Genomic DNA, 27,896 nt, shown 5'->3' on the forward strand with positions numbered 1-27,896 from the left:
GTTAACTAGTGGTAGTTTTTCTAGCACCATTTAAAGAGCATCACTGGGTGAAGACTGGGCAGAAATACTGCAAACAGGCTAAATAGCCTTCCACTGCTCCCCCAACCCCTTTCCAGAATAAGAATTTGCCCAAATGCAACCTCATTCATAGCACTGCTTTTGTTTCAATGGTTGCACACTGTACCTGTCTTGTTATGGCTGCCTTCCAACACCATCTACGGGAAAAGAAAGTCTTTACTTTCCGCCAGATTATCAACCTACTGAATGGGGCAGCTAAGTTTGGACTCTATTTAGCATTCAGTAACTGCAATATATTTTTATAGATAAATGTTCCCTCCATATTTCTGAATATTGATTTAAGATGCAGAAGGGAACAATGGTTCCCTTCTGTGCGTTAAACCACACTTTATAACATATTATATTCAGGAAAGGGAATTTCATGCACAACCATCTGAAGCACAACATATTCCACACCATTTAGAACTATCTCAGGTTCTCTTTTCATATTAATCACTTCTACTTAATTTAAAATTTACCGGACACCTCACCACTGAGAAATATTCCAGTTTAAATATTTGACTTGAGTTGCTCATCTTTTGTTTAATGACCAACTTTTTACATGGATATAAAACAGTGTTTAAAATGTAGTTTTGTTCCCTCTTTCTGAATAGACTTCCACTATTATTTTTTACCAACTAGTTTCATTGAAAGGTTTCCAGCATTACAGGTAATGTAAAGTCCATTAGGTCAGGCTCTTCATAGCATGACATGCAGTAAATTACAAGTGCTTCAAGCAGCTCAGTGAATTACAGTTCATCACTTTGAAAGGTTCCCACTACAAGACTACAGATATCAGATCTGGCAGTTAGGATCCAATTAACACTTTGGTCAGAATAATCAGATTGTGTGTGTAAGACTTGTATAATTCGTTTATTGCTTCCATGCATCTTCTGTCTGTAGGTAAATTTGTTGCTGTTATTTCAAAGCTTGGAATCAGTATTTCACTTGCCTTTAGGTTATATTTCAAGTCCTTTTACAGTGCAGTGATGAACTCTCCCTGTTCCACCAATTTAGATCACTTGTCCCATAGATATTACTGCTTGAGAAATGGTTTGTTTCTGGTAGTTTTGTTTTGTATTCTTACCATGTCATTATATGTCTAGAAAAAAAATTGCTAGCAATTTTTACTAAGCACATTTTATTTAGTGTAACAGAGACAGTTTTCTCCAACATGATCACTGTGAATCTCACAGAACACCCAGATAACTGTAAATGACATATGCATTGACATTTACATGTGTACTGTCATGCAAAACCATTTCTTGCTACACTGAATATACTATAACTGAATGAAAAAAAACATTCTGATTTTGTGATATCATTTTCCAAGCCATGGTCAGTGTACATAAAGGTTCTTCAGGATAAACCTTATCAGTACAGAGTAATGGATTTCAAATTCTATGTTGTTACCCAGTGCTTTACGGCAAATTGCACTTTCAAGTCTTAGAGGCAGTGAGAATCCTTGGGAAGAAGTGAACTTGCCCAAGGTATCCCACTTTTTCCACAGAGAAGCAGTAATGAACAGACACACAAATACTGAAAGTTTGAAACACAGAAATCTATGAACTGGATAAGCAAAAAGATCAAAGGCTACTGACACCCCTCTATATTGTGTTGAAGACAGTCTGCCTTTTTCCCTCTGACAACCCGGCCATACAAACATGCACCAAAGGTAACAGCTGATTCATGCATACAGCAACATATACTTCAGCTCTTCATTGACACATGCGTTTCAAATAGTACAGGAATGAGAATTAAAACAGAAACTTAAAATTTATTTTCCTTTTTAAAAGTGTTTCAAGAACAAACATTATGTAAAGCTTTACATACCTGAAATGTGAGTAATGGGGTATGAAGTTCTACAGCAACAATACCTGTTTGCCTCAGATCAATGACACCCATGAATTACTGATGTCTGAAACTATTTGATGGCCAGTAATACTTCAAGTTTCAGTCCAGTTTCTAAAGAGCTACAGTACGTGTCAAAAAATTACCTTCACAATGAACTACAAGACCTACAGAAAAACCAAGGACTATATAGCTAACCAACCAAATTAGTTTTCTAGAAGTATTGTACTATTTGGATACCAGAAACCACCAATCCATCTGCTCTGTTTCCCTCTGACAAGACAATGCCAGCAAGTATGCAGCCAGTAGCCAAGCAAACTATCACTTGCCACTTTAACAGTATAAATTAGGAGTGTCTATATACTATTTATACAGTTAAGAGAGAAAGAGAGAAGCTCTTTTAGATGGCAATTCAGACTGAATAAATTGAGCTCTGCCTGAATTTTGAATTGTTCTGAGAGCTTTCACTCCATGAATTACACTAGGAACCTTCCAATGTAGGCATGTTACATTTGGTGATGAGAAAACTCCCTCTCCTTTAGACAGCAGAACAAAACAGCAGTGCGTGAGTGAACCGCACAGAAGTGAAGAAGAAAAGAGCTACCCAGGTGTAGCCACTTGGAGCCACTAAAATTACTCTTGAAGTGGAATATCTTGTATGCTTTCAAATCAGATCTGTATGACCTACAGATGGTCCTTAGTATACACATCAGATAGCATAAATTGTTTTATTAATCTTACTTAACAATTTGAAAAACTCAGTATACTGTCCTTATGATGGGATTATTTTACTGTTGCTATGTTTCAATTCTCAGTGGACACAAGACAGCCTTAGAAAATTGCAGCTCACTTTTGACCTTGAGTGACTTAGGTTTCTACTAGTTTAAAGGAACTCCAGTAGCACATTGTATTTTAAAGCAGTTTAATTTGATACTCTAATTTTCCAAGAAAATGCACCCAAACAAATTGAAATACGCCTTTTCTCCATGTGGCCAAATCAAACTCCATCCCAAGAAACTCAATTACCACCTCCCTAAAATTTTCTGCATTTGCATTTTGTTTATGCTGTAAAATGTGCATAGGCTGAAGGCTCTCATCTGTATTTCCAGATCTTCACAAAGTGCATAACTGTTCTGATCCCCTCTAAGAGTTTCTGCTTTAAGAGGAAGTAAAGACTAGCCAAGAGAAACATCTTTCCCAGCTCACCAGAACTACTCTTTTGCCATTTTCCAGCTTAAAGCTCAAGAGTGTGAAAGAGTGTAGATATAAAATGGTGGCAACTCCACTTTCCCAAAAAAAAGGTCTTTAAACAGTAAACACAAACCCAGATACCATCAGAAAATAATTGAGCTCAACTACATCTTGAATATTTGAAATATTGACTTGAAATGTGTTCCCCTCTTTTCACCAACTAGCCAGGGAACTAAAATGAAGCATTATACCTGGTGCAAAAACAGGAGAATAAATCAGGGTCTATTTTGGAAATATGGAGATTGCTAATATTAGAACATGCATGACCAGCATCTATGCAATATCATTTTCAAAGCTACACAATCCCCAAGCCAGAGTCCGACTAAAGGATATATGTATCATTTCCAGACATTCACATCTGTCTAGGTTGATGCTTTTCTGTGAATTGAGGCACTTTTACGCCTTAATCTTCTGCCCCTTCTCCCTGAGCTTAAAGTTCTGGGAAAGGCAGTGCAGTTTTCCCTTGCACGATGCTTAGAAAAACTGGTTCCCCATCCCCAGGAGGAGCCAGGGCTTTCTGCAGTTGCTGTGCATGCCCATGTAAAATCTGTCTACGCTACTATATGCCTAAATGTGCACTTTAGCATGTTCTGTGCCTAATCTTGGGATAAATTAGATATTAAGACAATATTTATTAAAAAATGAACATTTGAAAACATATTTTTCCTAGTCTAAATATTTACTCCTTTCCCTCCTCCCCTATTTCTCAAGCAACAACATATAGCTATCACCACCAGCAAAATAAAAATAACTTTATATGGGTACAAATGGCAGACAGAAATTTCTATCTTCAGCGGACATAAACATACTCTAGGCATAAACTGTGGCCAGCATGTGGGTTACAGAGCTACTCTTTCTTGTAACCCTTGCACATAAGATGTAAAAACCCCAGTTTAGGACTGTTTCAGATAGAAAGGTAACACCACCTGGATCACAGTGATTTGGGTATCATTGCCACCTTGCCCAGGACACACGCAACACATCCAAGATTTCCATTCCAAATCCTGCCCCCTCTCCTTCAAATCTTGGCAAAGGTGCATGCTGCAGGTGCAGAAGATTGAAAAACGAATATCCAGGCATATCAGTAGCATATGTTATGTATCTTATTTAGATAGAGAAAAAAGAAACTTTTTTTGATCTCAGCCAAAATAGCCTTTAATAGGATAGTTCCCCATCTACCCTGTCAAGGCTGACAAGTACTCTGTAGCTTTATGTACATTCATCAGGAGTGCATGGGGATTAACTGGTGTTAGTTGCTCCAACCTCAGGGTAAAATGAATGGATCTCAGTCAAATTTAAGCAATAAAAACTATCATTTGGCCCAAAGAGCAGCTGACATGTGGACAATTCTCAGGCTTTCAAAAAGTGTTGAGATTAATCCAATTCACCTATTTCCCTGTCTGGTGGTTGAATAAAATCCCTTATCTGTCCACTTTTAGGCTCTTTTGATCAGTTTGTGATAAAAGGAGGCCATACCAGCAATCATGAAATGCAGGTCTGTAGCCCAACTACCTGCTTCTCAGAGCAGATGAAGCAAGCTGCTTTCGAGCTCTTCACTGTAAGAAAATAATTTTGTGTACAGTGAGACAGTGAATGGGTAAAGCTGGCTGTAAAGAGAATAAGGATGCAGTCACTGACTCATTTATAACCATTACCATTAGTGTTCCCCACTGAACAGCCACAGGTTAAAACAGCAGAAGAAAACTGAAACAGTGACCGACACTGTCAAGAGATGCCAGAATTAGGGCAAGAAACCACTCATCAGGCCAGGGAACTGCTGTGTATTTTTTCACATTTACACAAACCTTTCTATAAGAGACCCTTCTATAGCAATTTGAAAAGAGCCTTTCATTAATTAAAACTTTTAAAACAGTGCAGTGCAGTTTAGAACAATTTGTCAGTACTTATTGTTTACGTGTCTTCTGGGTGCATAATGCAAAGGTGTGTTTTAACGTTCTAGCCAACTAGAAACCACTGCAGCATTTCATGGTCTTGTGATGTGGTATATTAATAAGAGGGTTTCAAATCTTTCTGTTTTATAGAAAAAAAAGCCATGTGCATATACAGAGTAGACACTTCTGATTTTTTTTGCTGCCTGTCTTGCTGTTTGGTCATACAAACACACCTATTTGTATATCAAATGCTGTGTTTCAGGACTGTGGTCAGATCTGCCCTGGTGTGCAATGACATGGTTATTAGTATGAATGCTTTTTAGTCTTTTCAGAAATAATTAATATGGAAAGTGAATAACAGAATAAAAACTCAGTGTATTTTGGTCAACTTCAATCAGGGAATTTTCTAAGTGTCTTTATTAGAGAAAAATGCTTATAGAAATCAGAAGTACTGATGGAATGAAATGAAATCCAATGGAAAATGTAAACTGTAACACACAAGTGTATCACAGCAGAAGCTCCCTCTCTTTGTCTCAGATGAATACACAAAGGTGTCACATCATGAAGCAATCTATTAGATACCTGAGCCTGACAGGGACCTCATTAGAATACTAACACTGATAATTTCATAGTATCTTACGTACCAGTGACTTGGGCCGGGTCTGTAGAATACCATTTTAAGGATCTTACTGATATGTTTGCTTGCCCTAGGCCCTTTCTAGAGGAAACAGAAGACAATGTGCAAATCCATTGACTAGTCCCATCCTTGCAAAACCAGCATTGTCTATGTCTGTGTCTGTCTTCTACTACAGACACAGGTAGACTGACTTTTCTTCTAACAAGGCTACCTAAAGTTAAATGCCCTAAGTTAGGCAAGATTAATCTGGACTTTTTGACAGTTCATTTGAAAAGCCACAGGGTTCCAGGATGATAGTGGCAGAAAACTCGTCCTGTGTGTCATGTGTTGCTCTCAAGCAACAGAAGATTTACACCACTAATTCAAATAACACAGAGATAGCCAGAACAGAATACAGAAAAAAACTGCAGATAAACTGGGGTAAATACAGCTTCACAGTATCTGTCAAGGAGAGACCTGAAAGCTGTCCATGGCTTCAGCAGCTGGTATAGTTTGAAAGCTTCTGCTATCCTGGTGCCTCCCACCAGGCATTTAAAGACAGTCCCCAGTCCCACTCTCACAGCACAGCTCAAAGCAGCAGTTTCTTCAATACACTGATCCTTCCCCCAGAAACACTTCCATCAGCAGTCTTGGGAGACTGCCAACACACAGCATATATTTAAGTACCTTCCATTTACTGAAATGTCACCTCCTTCATTAGACACAGGTGAGTGTCTCTGTCCTTTCACTGACTTTCTATGTCACCTGCCAATGTTTTGGGTTTTTTTTCAAGACTATGGAAATACTTTATTTTGTTTTTCAATTTGTTCGTAATCTACAGTTTTAGTATCAAAATATGAAGTGCTACCTAGGGATGAAGCAAATTTAAAGGTTTCTTTAGAAATTACGGTGTTCTTTTTGGGTAGTGATAAAACATCTTTTAACTGAAAGATGGGAGTTTTCGATCTAGGAAGAAACTCTTAACTTTGAGGTGGTGAGGCACCAGAACAGGCTGTCCAGAGAGGCTGTGCATGCCCCAGCCTTGGAAGTGTTAAAGCTTAGGTTGCATGGGGCTTTGAGCAACCCAGTCTAGTGGAAGGTGTCCCTGCCCATGGCACGGGGGTTGGAACCAGATGATCTTTAAGGTCCCTTCAAACCCAAACCATTCTATGTTTAGACACTGCTTAGGCATGCACTGAAATGGACAATACAGCTGAAATCCTCCAAGCTTGTTACCTTTAGAGTATATCACCCATGAAAAGGCAACAAGTTTTCCAAACCTCAAATATTACAGATAACAAACCAGTGTTTGTTTGCTTTGATAATTACAGGCAAACAATCTGTCTCTAAGGGGAGCCACATACAGCACTGGCAAAGGATATGATATTCATGAGCTAACTTAATGGAACACACAGCTAGCTATAGTCACTTACAATGAAATGACTGAAAGAGCAATAAGGATGGATCTTTAGTGATCCACCTGTTTAGAAACAAGTTCCAAGAACAGATTTTCCTTAGCATAAAAAATGGAACTAGAAAGACACAATTTCTGCAAAAGGTTTACTAAAATAGAACTGGGAAACATACATAACTTTTCTTAAAAAGTTTAGCACTTCTAATGCAAAAAGTATTAGAAATACTTTCTTTTATCACTTTAATAACAATGTCTGATTTGTCAAAATAACAGTAAAAATTCTATAAATATCTGCTAAGGGATTATTCCAACAGCTTGAAAAACTCTAGTGATGAAATGACACAGAATATAGAACTGTCATCATGCATTTGCATATAAAAGGCTGTTTAAAACTGACAGGCACATAAACAGGAAATATATGCTATAAAATTAGTAATTTTTAAGTACGGATCTTTAAATAAAACTGGCAGAGCACCTTCATTTGAGGTAATTCATTCTCAAGAGGAATCATAAACATCGTACAGCACCTAGCAACGTATTTTCTTCAGTCTTGTATATTGATAATACTTTGATTATTTCACTGTTTGAACATATCTTCATTAACCTTAAAATACTTTTTGATATTTCTTAAATAACGCATTTTTGTTAAGGATATCACTATATGTTTAAAAGTATTATTTATCTTTTCAAAAGATGATCAGAACTTTGATTTACCATATATTGGATGCTGCTTGTCAGAAAAAAAACATATACAGCATATCCAGGACTACTAAAGAGAATGCATATTTTTAAAGTTCTTATGATGCAACATTTATAGGGAACTGAAGAGCTTTAATAAGCCTACAAGGGACAACGTTTTGAATGCACAACTCCTTTCAGTCAAAAATAGTAGCAGCACATTTCAAACTAAATACTGTATGAAACAACAGCCTAAGTTTGAATTAATGTAAACCGCATAAAATGCATATTGCTAGGAAAAGAAAAAAACAAATTTCTGGCAAGCAAATAAGAAAAAAGAAAATATTTTGACACTTCTTACACTGAAAATGTTGACTCCTTTGAAAAGAAATAGAAGTGGGGTTTATTGCATTTCATTTAAAGGCTGCAATGGCCAGGGCCATGTCCCACCTCCCCTTTGCCCAGTGAATGGGGAGAACCTGGGCAGGGCCTGAAACCACAGCTGGGACCAGCACTGAAGGGTCTCACTTATCACAACTGATGGCTAACCAGCAGGTTCCAGAAATTCAGTCTTTTCTCTCAACTACTGTGCTTTGGATCAATACCAACACCCTAGGCACTGGGCTGGCGAGTGCCAGCGGCTCCCCCAGCTGCAGGAGCACCCTGACAGCTGGTTCTGCTCCCTGCTTTCAGGCTGACAGGGGAGGAATTTGACTCCCTTACTCCCTGTAACTCAGAGAGCAACCAGTGCCCCAACATGAAGTGAGTGGAAACACCTCTCCCTTAGTTTTGAAAGCAGTAAGTTTGTAAGTCCTTATTTCTTTTAAATCTTTTCAACACTTTTTTCATGCAAGTGCCTAGTATTTAATAAAGCAGTACTTTCCAAGGCTCTCTGAACACACTTTCCTTGAAAATTATAGATTCAAAAAAATTTGGTTTCGTCTCTCTAGGCATAAAATCAGTTTAACACAAAGCTTTGAGTCTATGAAAATTCAGTATTACTTACATCATTGTGTAAATTTGAGATAAGTATAGAACCTTTTGCAACATCTGAGACACAGACTTTTGTTAAAAATATTTTCTGTACAAACTTCTATTTACCTTTCACTTTTATTTGGTTTTAGAAACTACTCAGCGATTACAGATGTAACTTCTTCGTTATAGTATTTGGATTACTCGTAACAAAACCTCACAAACTGATGTTCATTAAATATACATATAGGCATAATAGTTGTAAGCATTGAACAGCAATCTAATTTGAATTTTAATAAAAGAAATTAACTGAAATAAAAGTATTTCTTAACAAAAAATTGTTACGCAAATTGCAGAACAAAAAGATATCTTGGCAAGCAGCTACCCCATCCTTCTCTTCAAAAGCAGAATAAATGGTTTTATTTCTGACAAACATTTGTCTAAAACACTTAAGCAAAGGGAATTCCACAGCACCTCCTATTCCAGCACTTTCTTACTTTGTTTTCCCAAAATTACTGGACATTTAACACAAACCTCCTCTGCCTCAATTAAAGCCATTATTATCTGTGGACATGTACATACAAGTATAAAAATATGCAAATGTTTTGCAAAGATATAATTAATGATGAAAAAAATAATGCCATTTACAGACAAATTATGTATTTTGGAATGGAATGGCTAAAACTTGCTTTCCACTACTACTCTCTTACTGAATTCTTGCCCTAACAATTAAAACTTATCAGTATTTTTTTTACACTGGACTGTATCTTACAAACATAAGAAAATGCACACTTGTACACAAACACCTGACCCACCTCTGAAATCATCAGTGATCTAAACTCAGTTACAAGTTTGACAGTAACAACAACTGCCCCTAGAACCTCCCTCAGGAATGAGGGTTGTTTTGAGAGCTGGGCTTACCAAAACCCAGACATATTCATTTAAATACTGCATGACCCAGAATATTTTCCTTGACAAAAGACATTACTACAGTTCACGTGTATACAGTGTTTACACTAATGAAAAGATCATGTGCCGCCTCCTACATTTTACCAGAGCTTCCACAGCTCTTCAAGTCTGTAAGAAGAGACTGAGACCTGTCTTTAAATTAAAGTGATAACTGAGAAAGTATTTTCCATCCAGAAGTTCAAGAAGTTCAAAACTAGTGTTTCATAAAACAAGACCAAAATATAACTTAGGTTTGTAGGTCCTATAGCAAAGTTTTGCTCTTGCCCAAATAGGCAGAAAAACAATCCAGTTCTGATCTATAAAACATGAGCATTAGTCAGTAGCATGAAAAGCAACTTCTGTGATTCATATGCAATTCTGAAGGGTTAAAAGTATCGCTTAGAAACAATTCAGTTTGTTTTTTTTTTTCCCCTTAAAATAATTTTTTCCAATATGTTCTTATAAGAATATTAGTGAAGGAAACTCCAAAGCAAAAGTTTTGCTTTGAGATGAACCTGACATTATGGAACCTTGAAAAAATAATATTAACAATGTTGTTTTGAAAATTTAGGAATGCTTCAACTTCTTCAAAACCATCTTTTTTGATCCAAAATTACTATAATAAATTTCAGAATATTTTAGTACTGAAAAGTCACAATAAAAAAAGTTATGAATGGAATATTTAATGAATCTGTAATGAAATGTTCAATGCTGGATCTGTTTTATCCCTACTGACACTGATACACTAAAATTGTGAAAGATTTCACAATTTTCACTACACTTTTGCTTTTTTCAGTGGAATACTTACTATTCCCAGCCATGGCAAAACCCTCCTGAGGGCAAAAATATATAATTTTATCAATCTGGTAAAGATAACTCAAGCTTATGTTCTCTGAAGAGTTTTATAAATTATGGGCATTCAGACTCTGTTACAAGTCATAACAACGGCTAGAAAAAAATATTTAAGGAGAAGAAAAGTAGAATGGTTGGCTCGATTGAAAGACCAGTTAAGGATTACTATTAGATTGGATATTTTTATTTTCTCTACATACTTTATGAACCCTATATAAATATCAAATAGTGGCAACAAACACAAAGAGCAGGATTTACATGTGGAAGGAGAACACAGACAGAACACCCAGGTAACAGAAAAGAGGACATGCTGTTGGCATCTTGTTTATAGAGTTGCTGAAGAGGTTGAAGCTGACTATTTACCTTTTCTTTGGGAAGGAGCAAAGCTTTAGGGGCTGCTTTGAAAAAGTATATATACACATCTATCTGTCTCTCTATCTGTTTGTAGTCAGTAGTGATAATCCAGTGGTTACTGGGAGTTTCTGAACAGCAAACTCATTCAAGTGGCAAAAGCCACACCTGCTAAATTTTGCCCAGTGTGAGATGTCCTAAAGCAATTTCTTGAATGAGTTTTGAAGAAAACCGCAGTGCCAATTGCTGCATAATGTCAAACCAAATCTTCCAATTAAGGATGCAAAGGCACTGAGAAATGAACATTTCTCAGTTCTATTCTCCCTGTTACTTTGTAGGTAACAGCACAATGCATGGGTTCTGGAAATTAATCTGGTTGGAGGACATAGATCTTTGAAAAAAATCATCTGCACAACCCTCAATTTACTCCAACCACCTAGACTTCAGGGCCCATGGAACATTAAAAGGAAGGAGATTGCAGGCTGAATAAAATCTATATTTGCAGCAACATATACTGTGGGAATGGATATAGTTCTTTAGTCTAACAATTTTTTGCCTTTTATACGTTGAGGATGTAAAGACAATTATGAAGAACCACAAGAATAATGTAACAAAATATTTATGACTGCAGCACTGTGGGTACCTTTGCTACTTCAGTATCTCTACAAAATTCTCAGATTTTTTACTATGGAGCACAAATGCCTCTTGTGCTAGGGCAGACTTTTGGCAGCATGATAGTGTGACATAGAAAAGACACTGAGATTCCTAGAAGTTACTATTACATATGAAGTACATAATGTTATACCTGCTGGGCCAAAAGGATTAGCAGGCTGGATTTGTGAGCATCTGGCTTTTAAATATCTTAAACCATTTTATAGCAAGCTTTTTCATATTGTATAACTTCCCAGTATGCTCCACCACACTTTCCGTAACATAATTTTCACAAAATTATTTCTACTGTATTTTAAAGTCCTCACATAACACATTGAAGTGTTAAATTATGAGCTATATCTAAAGTCCCAATATAGCAGTTAAACATATGTTTATTTATATATGCATAATTTACACATTACTTATATATACACATCAAATGCTAAACATGCTACATATTCTAGCAAAAAACCCCGAAGTTTGAAATACATAAGCATATTATTTTAACTTTCATCTGTATCCCTTCTTCAGAGACAACTGGAAGAGCTACATAAATAATAAAAATAGGAAATAAACCACACTATAACTACCCATTATGAAAGGAATACTGTTTTAACAAGATCTATGGAATCACATTATCATTCTATTAATTCAATAATCTTGATGCTGTTACAAGATGGAGACAGTTATCAAAGCAGGGGATTATTCCTGTACGTAAGGATCACATCACTTAATGGGACAGAGGTGTCACACAAACTATGGTGTCAAAAAGATAACAAATACAGGACTGAGCTTGTAGTGGCAATGAATTTATGTTGGCATACATGGCTCCAACAAAATAACAGGTATTTGATAAGCATGTAGCTAAGACTGAGTTTTAAACTGCGATCATTAGAGTGCTGATTTTGTGAAATTCCTCAAAAATAGAGCTTTTATTTTATCCTCAAACACATTCAAAATCTATACATACTTTCTGTTGATAGTGGTTGCAAAGCTCTTTCATGAACTCAGCTTTACAATGCCAAATGTAAGAACACCCTCTCTTCTTTTGAAATTAAATTAATATTTATGGTAATTATTATGAAACAACTTTACCTTTGAGGACATTGGTCCTCAGGGTTTGCACAGATTTCAACTAAACTGTTTCCTCGGAGAAATTTTGGGAATTATTCTTCATAATTCAGTATATTCCTCCTTAGAACTGGTAGCCAAGTCAACATTTTTTACACTTTTCTTTTTTGTTCATATAGTTTTAGTCAAAAAGAATAGATTCTAGGCATGATATTTCTGTTATCATTTGCTTTCTGCGTGCAGATGCTCACTTCCACCTACATGGCACACTAAAGTTTAAGACAATTCAAGAATTCAAGATAATAAACTGGTTTCAGTAAAAGTACTTCTCTCACAACTTCCAGGCTCTGCTATATATGATTTGGTCTCACATCTATTACAGAGATATTAACATAACCACATATTTGCAAGAAGATCTGAATTCTAATGACTTTTTAAGCTGACTACAGGCTTGCAGGTAAAACACCAAGGCAGCCCAGTATCAGTCTTTGAAGGTCATGTTTGTAAGATGGACGGATGGAGGCAGTTCCACTTCTGCTGGTTTTAGCCTTAACTGCTCCATAGGTGCAGCCTTTCATTTCATACAGTTCATGAACAGACACATCAATGAACCCACGTGAAGAGAACAGGCTGCATTTGAACAATCAAGTGCTTAGCTAGCTGAGGTCATTAAGAAGGTACTACTGTAGCTACAGGGCTACAATGCAACTATTTACATGTAAATAAAACCTTGGAATTTTAGGTATGATGTTACATATATATTTAGATGTATGAACAAATAGAAGATGGAGGGTTGGCACAGTGATTTAACAGACCAAGGATGTTGGTTCATTCAGAAACAGTGAATTCAGACAAAGGCCAACTCACAACTAAATACCAAAGAATGTTTAAATCCAGCTATCTTTCCTAGGTTTCTACCAAATGCCAGCTTCTTCAGGCTATCAGCATACAGGGCAGTATTTTCTGAATGAGTTATCTATTTCTATTTTCTTCTGTTTGTCTCACCATTACAACATGATAACTATTGAAAAAAGCATGACTGCTGTATTTGGTATTCTTCAGAAATCAGTAGTGGGCAGATGTCCTTAATTCCTTAACTTAGACTTCTGGAAGTTGTTACACAGGCAGTATGTATAATGTGTAGCTTTTCCCAGCTCCAGCTCCAGCCTCAGCTCCAGCTCCAGCCCCAGATTTATACAACAGTTAGTGAATGCAGAGCTAAATTTGGAAATGGATTACCACAATCTGGCATGAAGCAGAACTGAAATGATAAAGCTCATTGAAGAAGGCAAACCTTTCCATAGAAAAATATTTTCTGAATTCTCCTAGATTTCATCCTTAGCACTAACTAAAACAAGATTATATGGCCAAAATCTTTTTGTACTGCTTCACTTTTTGCAGATTAATCCTGGCTGATAATGAAAACAACCATTGAGCTATCTGCACATAAAATAAAGTTTGCATGGCCATCATACTGGCATTTCAAAAGCACAGGATGAGTCTGATACTGTGACATTTAAAAGGCAAGAAATCCCACTTAGTTGCTTTACTTGTACTTTGTGTCAATCATACTACTTGGCACAGAGCAGAAGTGTTCTCAGGAATACTGTCTAGATCCTGAGTGAAAAACAAAACTCCAAAAGTGCATGTGAGGGAGAGAAACTATAGAAATGAGGAAAAAATTCACTTACATTTATCCAAGATGGTTGTCGCTATTACTGTTGAAACTCTGCTATGGGCTGAGGTCACAAGACCCTGTAAGCTAAAATAGAGAAGCTTCAGCTGAGGGTAACTGAAGCTGCAGCACATTAAAATACATTTTAAGGTTATTGGTAATGACTGGAGTTTTAATTTCTTGATCTGTTTTTCCCAAGGCACAAAAAGTGTCTTCTACTTTTTGATTATTTTTCAGGCCTAGAGGGATGAGATTTTTAGTATCATCCTCTACCTCACTGTAAGCGTGCATGTATGTGATATACCATACATGATATGAAAAGTATGATGGTTTCATTGGTGTGAGTTTGTATGAAGAAACAATACATGATTTATGCAGATTCTCCCAAACAAAACTAGATTAGAACCTTCATACAAAAACACATCACCATTTAGATAGGAAATGTGAATTTTATATAAAAAAGCTAGCTTTAAAATCTTCAAAAATTTATTGCAACACACCACAGAGCTTTTTTTTTCCTTCTATAAAGGCAATTTTAAAAGTATGTACCTCTGAGGAAGTCTGCTAACTTTTATAGCTTAGAAATACCAAAATAACTTTAAAATATTTTTGTATGCATATTAAGTAGTTTAAAAATCTATTGCATCTTAACCTCCCACAACTTAAACCAAGTGTGTGATCTACTAGGCAGCTAGAATCTACTCTTAACCCAGGATATAAAGCCCATACTTGTTGGTTTCAGTAAGGGGCAAGACACTGAAATTGTCACTAATTTTGGATCAAACATTCTCTCTCCTGGCCCACAAACCATAATGCATTTGGAAGAAGAATTGATATGCAAAACTAAAAAAAAAAAAATAAATAAAAGGAGAAAATAATATTACTGTTAGTATTAACAGCAGAGATTTGTAGTAATAGAAGGAAAGAGACTAGTAAAGTTCAGTTGAGAAGGGTGCATGATTAACAACCCTACAGTTTATTATCTGTACTAAGACTGCACTTGATAGCTGCCTATGTAAATATACACTTGTGGATGTTCACATATAAAAAGATATATGCAATGTGCAAAAACAAATTTCTAGAGCATGTCATAGACTTTTCTATAACTGAAATCAACAAAAGGAATTCCAAGAACACAAGGAATGCATTGAATATGAACTACAGAAATCCTGAAACAGTCAAGTAATAACAAAAGCACATATATCGTATCTATTTGATTGATGAAATATGACAGAATGATCATGAAATTTCAAATTCTTATTGAAATTGACAAGAAATGCAGCAAAGTGTGGAATCTCTGTGCTTTCTGAGCAAACTTTAACAAAAGATGTTCCCATCACAAAATACAGATGTTTACTGCATTTCTTGTGCAACCATAATGTGACTTATAGTAGATGAAATTGTATAACAGCTGAGAACTAAGAAACTACCAAGATACTACATTATTTGGATGTATTCAAAGAAACAGTGTGTGCAATTGAAGCTAGGAAATCCACTGAAACAGTTAAACATTAGAAGCATTGCTATAAAATTCACTCAAGAAGTCACCATACTCCTATTAAACCAAACAGTCAAACTCATAATTTGAAAGATAAGTAAAGAATGCAACATGATTCTAAGAAAAACAACCATCAGGAAAAAACAGGCAAAAATTTCCAACAAAACAATGACTGCTGCATTTTATATTTCTAATAGAAAAAGACAGCAAATTTTGTTTGAATTCCCCCCAAAGAATGGGAGAAGTGATGACTAAAGCATTTGTGACAGAAGACGAAATACTTTGTTTTTATCAAGCCCATTTCAGTACTTAGATGACTAGTCTGAAGTTTCATATAGCCCATGTAGAATGAATATTTCCTAGCCTTGATGCTATAGGATAGAAGACACACCACCCGAACACAATATCTCAACCAGGACTAGTTGTTTGCTTTTCCCTAATGATAAACACTAAAAAAACCCAAAAAACCCAAAAAACCCAAACAAACAAACTGAAACAGAATTATTCTCTCCATGAGCACTGAGACTGCCATAACAGAATTTAGACAATCCTGAGTGTGTTTGACTATGTATAGTGTGGTCTAAAATGCTCAGTTTGAAGAGGTAAAACTCGATTGACAATAAGCCCAGCTCATTTCATAGGCAGTAATTTATTTAGAGGAAATAAAAAAAATAAAAAAAGAAAGAAAAATTGAAGTGGTAATGGGTGATACCACTCTACCAAATGCAAAAAGTCTGCACTATAATCTGTACCTGAAATAGTTATCTGAAGTAATCAAAGGAGAAAAATAGGCATTTCTGTGGCACAATTCATTAAATCCTAATTAGATGTCTAAATCAGATTGCATAATTTGTCTCTTAAAACTGTGTTGACTATGTGTTGACAACAATGTGTTGACTAAAAGTGCCTTGACTATGAATGGTGACAAAAGGCCCTTGAGCCTGGACTATTAAGGTGAAAGGCAAAGACAAGGTGTAACCTTCTATTGTCTGGTGCAATAAAGCCCTCTTCCAAGAGACCAATTATCTAACGTTGACTTCTCCTTAGTATGCACCTGAAGTAGTCATTTGTATTTATGTTAAATAGATGTAAAACCAGACTACTCTGTATTAACTTCACATATTCAGACAGCATCACATAGATGCAATGCCCTAAAACTATTTCCAGGCAAACAGCAAAAGTAAAACTGCCAGATACATCAGGTTTTATTCAGATATGGGAGGGTAACTAAGGCAGAACACTGCTGAACTCCTCAATCATTTTGTTCTATCACCAGATGTATGGACATACCTGTAATATTCTATAGCCTGTCTAAACAAACCCACCAAGCAAACAACCCTCAAATTCCCTTCTTTTGCTTCACTTTTAAAGAAAAAAATCTCTGGTGAAATAAAACTTTTAAAAATATTGCAATCTACACATGCATGTGCACACAGAGAGAAGTCAACCAGAGAATCTTAGGTACTAAAACCCATATTAAAAAACCATTGAAAAAATCAGCATGATGTTTCTGGAAGTCACACAGCAGGTTGACTATGATGGCAATAGCCATTTAAGCAAAACTTTGGTTTGAATGAAGTTCCATAAATTAAAAGAGTATGTAAAATCAGATGTAGATGAAATTTAAAATAATAAATAGTAACAACATGTTTTTATTGTGAAACAGCTTATTATAAATTTTTTCCAATATTAGGTACCCTTCATCTTTACAGAGCTCATTAGATTAGATGTGACAGTAGCATAGGCCTCTTTAGAGATACGTATGACAAACTTAGGCAGCCAGCAAAGAAACAATCATGATTTTGATAATCAATTTCAGAATTGAATTGAATTTCCAGAAATTATTTGAATGAAAATTAGCTCCTAGCTTGATGGGGGCTGCTACATTTGGTTTAAATTAATCAGGTGGATAAAAATAAAAGAACTGAAAAAAACCCCCAACCATATTATTTTGTAAATATTTACAGATTAATTCAAATTTATCAACTAGGAAAATTAATCAGAAAGCAGATTGACAGCATCTCACACAACTCAGTGATCACCATAAATCCAGACAATGTATCAGATTTCATCAGAATAGAGGTCATGTTTTAAATGAAGGTAGGATTTGTAATGCATTATTCATCCATCTGAAAATATTACAAGGTGGGATACCTTTTTTATAGTTTATTACCATAGCATATTACAAAATGCATTTGTAAAATAAATGTTTAACTGATGAGTCTATGACAAGTCGTTAGGAAGCATATTATAAGATGCAAATATTGTTAAAATACGTGTGCATGTTTAATGCATGAGTTAAGTCATCAGGCATGGTAAAAATCATTGTAAAATTTAACAAATGATAGTAAGATATTTATAAATGGCATCTAAACATAAAGTGTGCGCAGAGAAGTAAATGGTACTAATATTAATTCTTGAATGAAGGCTCCTTTTTCCTTTCTCTTTTTACTCAGAACAAATCAAGTGAGGTGATTTTTTCTTTGGATCCTAGTAAGCAGTGTCTGAAATAAAGTCCTCTTGCTAAGTTTCCAAGGCAGCAGAAACTTCAGCCTTCAGAATATTTCTAGGATAAAACTGCAAACAGATCTCCATTAGCTCAGCACTGATTAGCCTTAACATCTTCAATTTTTTCCTATGGAGAATTAAAATGCACTGAATAAATCTGAATTATTACTTTTACAGACAAATTTTTGGAGGAGGTAAACTGTTTTAACTCTGTATTATAATTCTTTGTCTACTCATCAGAAAAAACAACTTCAACAGAGCAGGGAAGAAAATCTTACCTTTCAATTTTTGAGCATTTCATTGGTGATACTTAGTGATACTGATTTATATAAGCCTTGTATATGCTATTATAGTTTTTTATAATTCAATACTCTACAGCAAATTGATCAGAGAAAAGGGATTTATGGATTTTGGTATATCTGTAAAATATAAACAAAGTTTTTATCAGGATATTTCCCAGCTAATTACAGAAACAAAATTTTCCTTGAAAGAGAAATTTGTGTATGTTCCACCTCTAAGAGTCAAGCTAAACGGCAAACAAGACCCTGAAAATAATGTCCTTACTCCCAACATCATTAGGTAATTGTCTAGGAAAATAGGAGAACAGATCGAGTAAGAGAGAGAGAGAGAGAGAGAAAGAGAAGGCAACTAGAGGGAGATACCAGTCATGTGCTGAATGCTTTTGTGCAGAGATTTTCTGGTACGTGAAATCACTCATAATTATGATACAGAACTTTAATGATTTCACTGTAACTAAATAATGTTATAAATCTCGTTTAAATCTGCCAGGTTTCAGCTGCTGAAGAAGTTGATCTGCAGCTTCTGAAACACAGTCAAAGAGCATTAGCTGGATCTGAGAAGTCTGATTGTGTGATAGGAATGTTGACATTGTTCTCTCTTAATTTTCTTCTAAGTTTAACAAGATTGAATGCCTGGAAATAAGACCTAAACACACTCAAGATAGAAACAAAGCACTAATTTTGATGGAAGAAGCAAGGAAAAACCCCAAACTCTGCATGTTTTAAAACATAAACTTATTAATCCATAGATTAAACATCTATTTCAAGATTTTGAATACAAAGGGTTCTTGAGCCTCACACTGCTGTGAGAATGGAAAAGGGAAGGATCTCAAGTTTTTTATTCTGTCTTATCATCTCCCTCTGCCCACCTTCCATAACATACCTGAAGTGGGCACTCAAAACACAGGATGTTAGGACCTGACTCAGTATCACCTATGCTCATACTCCTCTGGACATAAACAATGTACTTAGAGGCCTGAATTTTGAGCTGATACAAAGATATGCAAAGACAGACCACATTTCACTTAGAGGACATGGTGCATGCATCACCAGCTGTAGCTTCACAAAGTTTACCCTAGACTATCTTACAAGGAAGCTCAAGTGATGACACACATCTGTGCAACATGTCTAAGGAACACTTTCCCCTTCTCATCTTTGGAACCCTGAAACACTTTGAGTTGTACATCATATATTTCCACAATGAAAGCTTTAGTGAAAGCGCTAAAATAAGGCCCCAGATGCAGGCACAGTGACTGAAGTGCTGTGATCGCCATGAGAAGACAACTCATTCAACCACAGGGTGCTTCTGCTACCTGCATGTCATAGCTTGAGTAACCAGTGCATTAAGTGCCTCTAAACTTCCCCACCCGTGACGGTATTCAGAGAATTTGTGGCTAATCTCTTTTGTCTTTAAAAGCTGTCACATGCAAGGCCCTCCATAAATTATTTGTTTCTTCAACTTTTCCAAACATAAAGGAACTTGCAAAGAACAAGAGGCTTTGAAGTCAGCACTAAGTCGTTCCTTCTTGTGCGCGTTTCTCATTTCCTAAAGATGTGACCATTTGGTAGAACGATTGAGCAACCAGTTCTTGGAAAAGAGTGACTGTCTCAACATCAAATTGAAGGTCAAGAGGACACTGCTCAGAAGTGTGAAAGATGCTGTATAGGACACTCCCCCATCCTTCCAGGAATAGAGTCACTCCTGGATTTCTTTTTACACTGCCATTACTATTTAAATTTACTTGTAAAAGTGAACAACTTTCAAATTAATCCAACTGAGGTAAAAAAATCTAAAAACACAAGAGAGAACGAAAATGGAACACATAACAAAATTATTAAAATGTCCTCAAGTGACATTGGAAAAAGTTGATGAAAATACAGTATCATAAATAAAATTAGAAATAAGTAGTTTCTTTTTCATGTGTTGTTTTTTTCCCAGAAGTTATATGAAAAAATATGTTAAAAGTCAATATATATTGCTGCTGACTTGTTTAATAAAGAAAATGGTCTTACCAGCATCTATAGCTGTTGTGCAATTACAAATGCAAGAAATTATTAGTTAGAAACATATAGCAATTTTCCAATATATTTCTGCAGCTGACATTGCATCCTCCTTTGTTAAGCAGATATGGCAGAATATCTGAGAAACAGAAACAAGGGAGCCAGCAGTCTGCTGATTCATAGAGAAAATTTAGTCAATTGGACAAATTAAAGAATATTTTCAGTTCTAAAGGACTATATATATTAATTGGAATTACTACTCAATCTAACAGGCTTTAAAAACAGCTGACATCAGACAGTGACAGTATGTCATTTCAAAATCTATAAAAATTTTTTTTTTTTACTTTCCCATTTTATCTTCATCTTCTTTGCATTTAATTATTCAGTGCAAAAAAATGGCTTTCTTCCTTTAGTACTTGGCATTTCATGATAGGCAAACACATCAAGAAAAGACCCAACTACTCTAAATGTGAACTGTCTGTAGTTTCATGGTTTCCTACTAAAGTACATAAGGTGACGAATATGCACTGTGCACCATCCACCACAAAGAAAGAAACTGCAGTGCGTTCAGCTTGTAGTCTGGTGGTGTTCAGATTCACAGAATGGTACTGGCACTCTTTGGTTGTGTACTTAGAAAAGAAATTTCTCACAGTAAGTAAAATACGAATTTTCTTGAATTGTAAGTAAAAAGTGAAAATTAATTTCACTTATGAGTGAAATTGGAGAATAATCAATATTTTGTAGTGAATTTCCAGACATCCTGTCTTTGTGTGTTAACACCTGCCTGTATTTACATCTGCTAAATTCTTCATTCTGTTGGTAGTTTATGAGTTTCTCACACACTTATTTCTCAACAAACACAACTGTATGATTAGTTACAACTTCTAGCCCAAGGATCTACAGAAGTGCAAAGGCATGTCCTTTAAAGAGTGTCTACGATGACAAGATTAGCATACCTAAATAAATTTTCTATAAAGAAGAAAATGTCTCATTTAAAAAGTATGAAATCCTAAAAGGAAAGAAAGTCCCAGGAAAGAAGATGGTTGGAGAAGTATCAGTAAGACTTCATCTCCAAGGTTTAGGACAAAGACTATACTTTAACAGGTTATTCATGGCAAACAGAAGGCAATACCATATCCTTTTTAAAAAACAGGACAGTGTCAAGGGAGTTTGAGATTTTAGTTTTAATCTTATACTTCATGTCCCTCCCGATCGGACCATAATGGGGTTGCTATGGATTGTATCCAACAAATCCTGGCACTCATCTTTTAGGGTCCTGACCTATCCTATCTGCTATTAATCTGATGAGATTTACACATTCTTTAGAAGAATGGAAGATGTTCTGTTGAGTAGAAATCCAGTTTATGCACAAACACAGGCTACTGTAGTCACATTAAGACAGGATACAAAAGAAAAAAAGAAAAAACCCCAGAAGAATAGGTACAGTATTTGGAATGCCTGTGATACGACTACAGTGGCAAATAGGACAAATGAGTCATTTTCTCAGACATCTAGTCCAAGCTTAAACAGACTGGAGTGAAAGGGGTCGGATACAAAGCCTCATGCTTTCCTAGGTTGCACAGCTCAGGTGAAATTCTTAATTCAGGTAAAATCCTTCTCATTTAGACAACTAAATGAGGATCACCTTTATGGTAAAGATACCAATGTACTTGCTCCAGGAAGAAGAGATTCAGGGCATAAAAAGTAGGAGCTTGCCATGCATTTACAGAGAGACTACAACTAATACAGTGCTTCAGGAATATGAACAATGAAGAGGCTGTGGTATAATTTGCTCCCAATAAAGTCTAGAGTCATAAAACTACAACAGAAAAGGACTGAGAGACTGAGATTAATGGAGAAATAGGCACTATAGAAGTAAGTTAAATATGAAAAGCCTCTACAGACAATTCACAAGAATGTGCATACATATACATACATTAAAAAGATAATTCACTTATCTGTACAAAGACGGCTCTAGTGTAGCTTGGGTAACTGATTTGGGTAAATATCCTGATATCATGGTCTGGAGGAACCAAAGCTCCATCAGTTTTTTCAAATGACAACCTTTTTCTATCCGCTCAAGATTTAGCGAGTAAAGAAATTCCACAAAAATTAAATCCAATCTCTTTATTTTCTCCTAAACGAAGAAATTATTATTGGCATTATTAATATTAGAATTTCTGCTAATATTTTTTAGAAACAACCTAAATGACACTTGTAATTAGGATATATTTTATGTAAAAAATAAATTACCCTGGTTTTGAAATAATAGCTCACTGACAAAAACTATTAAATAGAGCAGACTCTCATGCAGATACATATGAACAGATATGAAACCACACTTCCCTGTGGCTTTCTAAGTACAGTTTTCTTTGGAGTCACCTAAAGACACAAGGTGGGTCTAAAAAAGCTGGACTGCATAACAAAAAGTGGAGAGAGGGAGGAAAAAAAGGCTCCTTCTTCAGGTTACTGAAAGCTACTTTTAGATTAGAATGAAACATCCCAAATTCCACATAACATAAACAGATCACAGAGCAAAGCAAAACTGGTAGTACAATATTTTTGTCTGGACACTTGTCAATTTTCTTAAGTCTTGGATTTTTTCTTTTACTGCAGACTGAGAAAAGATGGGCTTGTTATAAGAAGATACAGCTTGTTTCCTCTACCACACCGTGATTCTACTTAGAAAAATCGGTGCAAACAGTTACATCACCAGTGTAAGCAGTTAAATTACTCCTTCAATATGTATCATATTAAACAATACCATCTTTCTTCTACCACGATGGCATTTGCTTACTTACTATTCCACTTTACTTTGAAATGCCTCAAAGTCATCTCTAATCCTTACAAGGCTAAATAAGTTCTCTGGTTATCTTTAAATTTTGAAACATGCAATATCCTTCAGCCCACTTTCTAGCTCATTAATAAATATATTAAACAATGGTATTAAATGTACAGGTCAGGAGGAGACAGAAATGTTAACCTTTTGCCATGCTGAAAATTGACAATATACTCCAATATACTCACACTCTATCTTCCGTCTCTTGTTTCTAACTTATGATGGAACTTTAACTTTCACCCAGAACTATTCAGTTTTCTTAATAATCACTCATGAAGGACTGCGTGGACTGTGTCAATGGCTTTTTGAATGTCCTTTGAATCATCTCTTTTGGTCTCACCTTAAAAAAAATCATTGTTTTTCAGACATTTACAAATATTTCTTGTAGACTGAAAATACTGGAGTCTTATTAGATGCAATGGAAATGTGTGTGGTCTGCAATTTCAGTAAACTGAGGCCACAGAAGAAGAGTATGATTTGCCCCCTGAAAGGGCAGACTACCAAAAATAGCTGAATCAGTAATGCAGAAAATGAATTACAAGGCCATATTTTTTCTTTTTGGAACGAAGAACTTCAATGCTTATGGTAAATCACACAGGTGATGGAAGACTTGGAAGCAGAGGCAGCAGCAGCAACGTGGGAATCACTGCAAGTGCACAAAGGCTCCCTGGGAATCAGTGCAAGTGCACAAAGGCTCCCATGATGCTGACCAGGACCATGCTGTCAGCATTGCACAGACACTGAGGGAGATGATAGTCCTGTGTGACAAGAGATGACAGTGACAGACTGATAGGAAATACCTGTCATGATAGCAGGCAATATATGTGTCTAAGCTCTCTATACATAGACTGGAGAAGTCTGAATGACTGACTTGGAGGAGGATAATGAGGTACTTCACAGTCATTACAGACAGCACAGGAGAAAGTACAATAGGGCTTATCTGAAAATCAAAAAGTAGAAAATTAATGGCACTTTTTTTTCCTACTTTATGAAGAATAATGGGTATCATGAAGTCAGATGGTGAAGGACTATAAAACTGAAAACAAACTGCCTGTATTTGATGCTTTGAGGGGGAACTGGGGGAAGACGCAGAGAGAGATGTTAAGAAAATAATCTTTGCAGAACACTGGGAGCAATGAGACAAGATGACATTTGTCACGTGCTAAAAAGAGGCCAGTTGTGGTATCTGAAATGTGGAGAATCTGCATGAGAGTTTCAGCTCAGTGCACTGCTTAAAAAGCTGTACCTTAGTGTGAATGAGAGGAATAGGAAAGATACCCAAATCCAAGATGTTTATGTTTCAAGCTTAAGACAACAAACATGCTGATAGAATAGACAGTGATGAAGAAATATGTGAAATTGGAAAGATTATTCCTGTTGGTCCTGAAGTTAATGTCCAAGCATACACGGGTTGGCATGAGGAAGATGGGATGAGCTGTATCTGCATGGGCTTTGGGGTTTTTGGTTGGTTGTGTGCGTGTGTAGGTTTAGTTTTTTGGGGGTGGTTTTTTTGGTTTGGTTTGGTTGTGGGGTTTTTTTGTTGTTTGTTTGTTTTAGTTTTGTTTCTTTTTGTTTAGTGTTTTTATAGAGAAAATGGTATCTGGAGTGCGAATCACAAAGAGGATGATTAGAGTTCTCATATCAGCTGTAATAACACTTCTCTGAAGAAATGGCAAAGAAACATTTAGAAGGATAAAAATAAAACTACGAAAGTGTAGGATGGAACTGGGAGAGGAGAAACTCCCTACAATTATTGAGAACAGCACACTTACTGAGCTCACAAACTGGCTAAAGGACGAAGAAATTAATGTCTGAGCAAAAGAAGTCAAAGAAAGGAGCAGCTTCAACTACGAAATTTTTAACAACTTTTTCTGCTTTTATCATGAAATAAATTTTATTTTTTCATACTGATTTTTGTGGCAATTCCTTTATCACAGTAGAAATAACTTAATTTTCTTAAAAGAAGTCCAGCAGAAGGGTATAATTCACAAAATCTGTTGCTATTTATTAGTGGCACTGCCAGCTCAGCCAAAAAACTGAGTGATAAGAAGTGAGAGAACCTGCCATATCCAAGAATCTGTCCTTGGACACTTGCTGTGAAAAGTCACCTTCATTTGCAATGTGTGAACAGGTTATGCATGAAAGAAGACACTTTTTTTCTTGTCAACTGCTCAGTATGAAGTGTTAGTTTCTCAGCAGACAACAGAAGTAAGTTGCCAGTGATCCTTGAAGCTAAAAGTTCCCATTTGCAAGTACAGAACAGAGCTGTTTCACCAGCACCATCTGAGAGAAGTACTATTTAAATGTCTCCAAAATAGTTACTGATGTATGGTGTTTGGATTATGGAGCTGGCAAGGTATTTGACGCAGCCTAACAACTCTCACTTTTGTGTAAACACATATTTAAACACCTACCAAACAGATTCTTAGTGTTCTGCTTAGTGGTCAAGAAACACAGCAACTGTTAAAAACAGGAACTCAATTACACTTCTTTTTTTGATAATTAAGGGCAATGTGTATTTATTGCTTTGCGAATGACATCTGATGATATTGAAAATATACACAGCTGCTCTAAGACATCACCCAGCTTTATTTGCTCGTTATTTCCTAGCACTACATCAAAGCTATTCTAATGCAGCTGAAACAAAATATGGGAACACTATTAACACAAATTCTGTAATATTTTTTAGATTTTTGGCTTTTTTTCTTTTTATTTGTGACTGCTATATTGTACTCAGAAATACTAAGCATTGTCTAATAATGGTGGAAATAGGTCCCAACAAACAAAAACTGACCAACAAGTAACTCAAGACTCAATCAATCCCATGGTAAAGTTCATTACTGTGTTAAGCATAAACAAGAGTTAATGCAAAATGCATTGTACAGAATGCAGAGCTAATTTCAAGGTAAATTGTAAATGAAAACGCAAATGGCTCTAAAGTGTTCCAAGAATGAGCTAAAGCCTAGTGACAGAAACAAAGGATCAACATAAACCCATAAACCCTTACTTCTATGTTTTCTAAATATAGAAGGCAGTATCATTTAGGGGACTTAATATGGATCTTGCAGATATTGAAGAATCTGTGCTTCTTCACAGATTCTAAGGAATAACTAAGGAAAAAACTAAATCCTACGTACATTAGTGTGTAGACTTTTTTTTCTTCTGATTAATACTATTTTTGTTTGATCTTACTACGTATCTTACTACTTTAGCATTATGTTTTGAACCTAAATGATAAGACCCTTGATGTTTTATTGTAACAATCACCTCTTATTTTGTAATTAAGACATTTCTGTGTTTTAGCCGGCATTCTAAGCCACCTTAGATAAAGATTTATATTGTTTCCAACCTATATTTTTCTAAAATCACTTTGCTTTCTTAACTCCATGGGGAGCCCTTTCAAAACAATAAATGGAGATAGAGTGGGTAAACTCCCATCAAAGCTCACAAGAGGCATGTGGCTCAACACAATCTTCTTTGTGTACTGTCGTAGCTATCACCCTGCTCAGCAATATGTTTTTAAGTCAACACAAAACTGAGTATTAACTGAGCAAAGGATACACATTATTACATTCAGTAAGTTTAAACTACATATAAGCAACTAATTTATATTAAAACAAAGCAAAAAAAAAGATTGAGTTTTATCCAGAAAAGCTACGGAAATCAACAGCAGATTAAATGTAATATTCATTAAAACCATCATTATATTGAGATGTCTTCATTTTTTAGAAATATTAAACTTAAACTTTAGAACAGCCAAGTTCCACTTGCCCTTTCCATGATCTATTGGACAGTACTTGTGTTTTACCAATTCACATTATGTGACTGACAACACTAAAGCATGTTTGTACCCCACGAGGATGGAGACAGGCTTAGAGGCTTACAGGTGTGGATGTGGATTCCTGTTTACAGCTGATACTGTAAGTTGAAGAAAAAACCTTAATTTATATGAGAAAAGGCAGCAGGTCATCCTCAGATATCTCCCTTCAGATATTCTATACAGAATATAGAATTCTATGTATTGTAAGGTATTCTGTAGAGATCTCCTATCAATAACATGCCAAAGGCTCCTCCTTAATCTGCTTCTATTATTTCATTTGTTGGTTTCCACAACAATTAAAAAGAAGGGGAAAAAACCCAAACTAATGCATCAGATATTTAGCCATAGATCACAATTTGAAAATAAGAAAAAAATTTATTAAGTAACTAGCAAACATAGCTGTAATTTAGCAAAAGATATTTTTAGGTAAGGTTCTAAAAATCAAAGTAATGTAGCTGTACACAAAAGACCAAAACATGGAAAAAAAAGTTCATATTGGATACAAAAATAACCTTCAGATGCTATAAATGGATAAAACTCACTGCTTGCTTGATATAAATTACATTGCTGACAATAAAGTGCATTTGAGAGAAAAAAATCATTTTGCCATCAAGTGATGATTTCATTTGCAGCAGGAGGGAGAACGCCTCTG

The 27,896-nt window shown here is 35.6% G+C and overlaps 1 protein-coding gene across 6 annotated transcripts in view; it reads right to left on the minus strand.

The window, feature by feature from the left end:
* The window catches only part of FOXP2 (forkhead box P2), a 411,700-nt gene that overhangs the window by 70,659 nt on the left and 313,145 nt on the right, over window positions 1-27,896 (minus strand). The window contains exon 1 of one of the 6 annotated variants that reach the window (XM_068997258.1): window positions 14,296-14,356. The exons of the other annotated variants lie outside the window; for them this stretch is intronic. The gene's annotated coding sequence lies outside the window, so the exon portion shown is untranslated. Of the gene's footprint in view, window positions 1-14,295; window positions 14,357-27,896 lie in introns of those variants that run through there. 6 annotated transcript variants of the gene reach the window in all.

This window comes from Aphelocoma coerulescens, chromosome 1A, assembly GCF_041296385.1.
Source record: "Aphelocoma coerulescens isolate FSJ_1873_10779 chromosome 1A, UR_Acoe_1.0, whole genome shotgun sequence".
Lineage (NCBI taxonomy): Eukaryota > Metazoa > Chordata > Aves > Passeriformes > Corvidae > Aphelocoma > Aphelocoma coerulescens.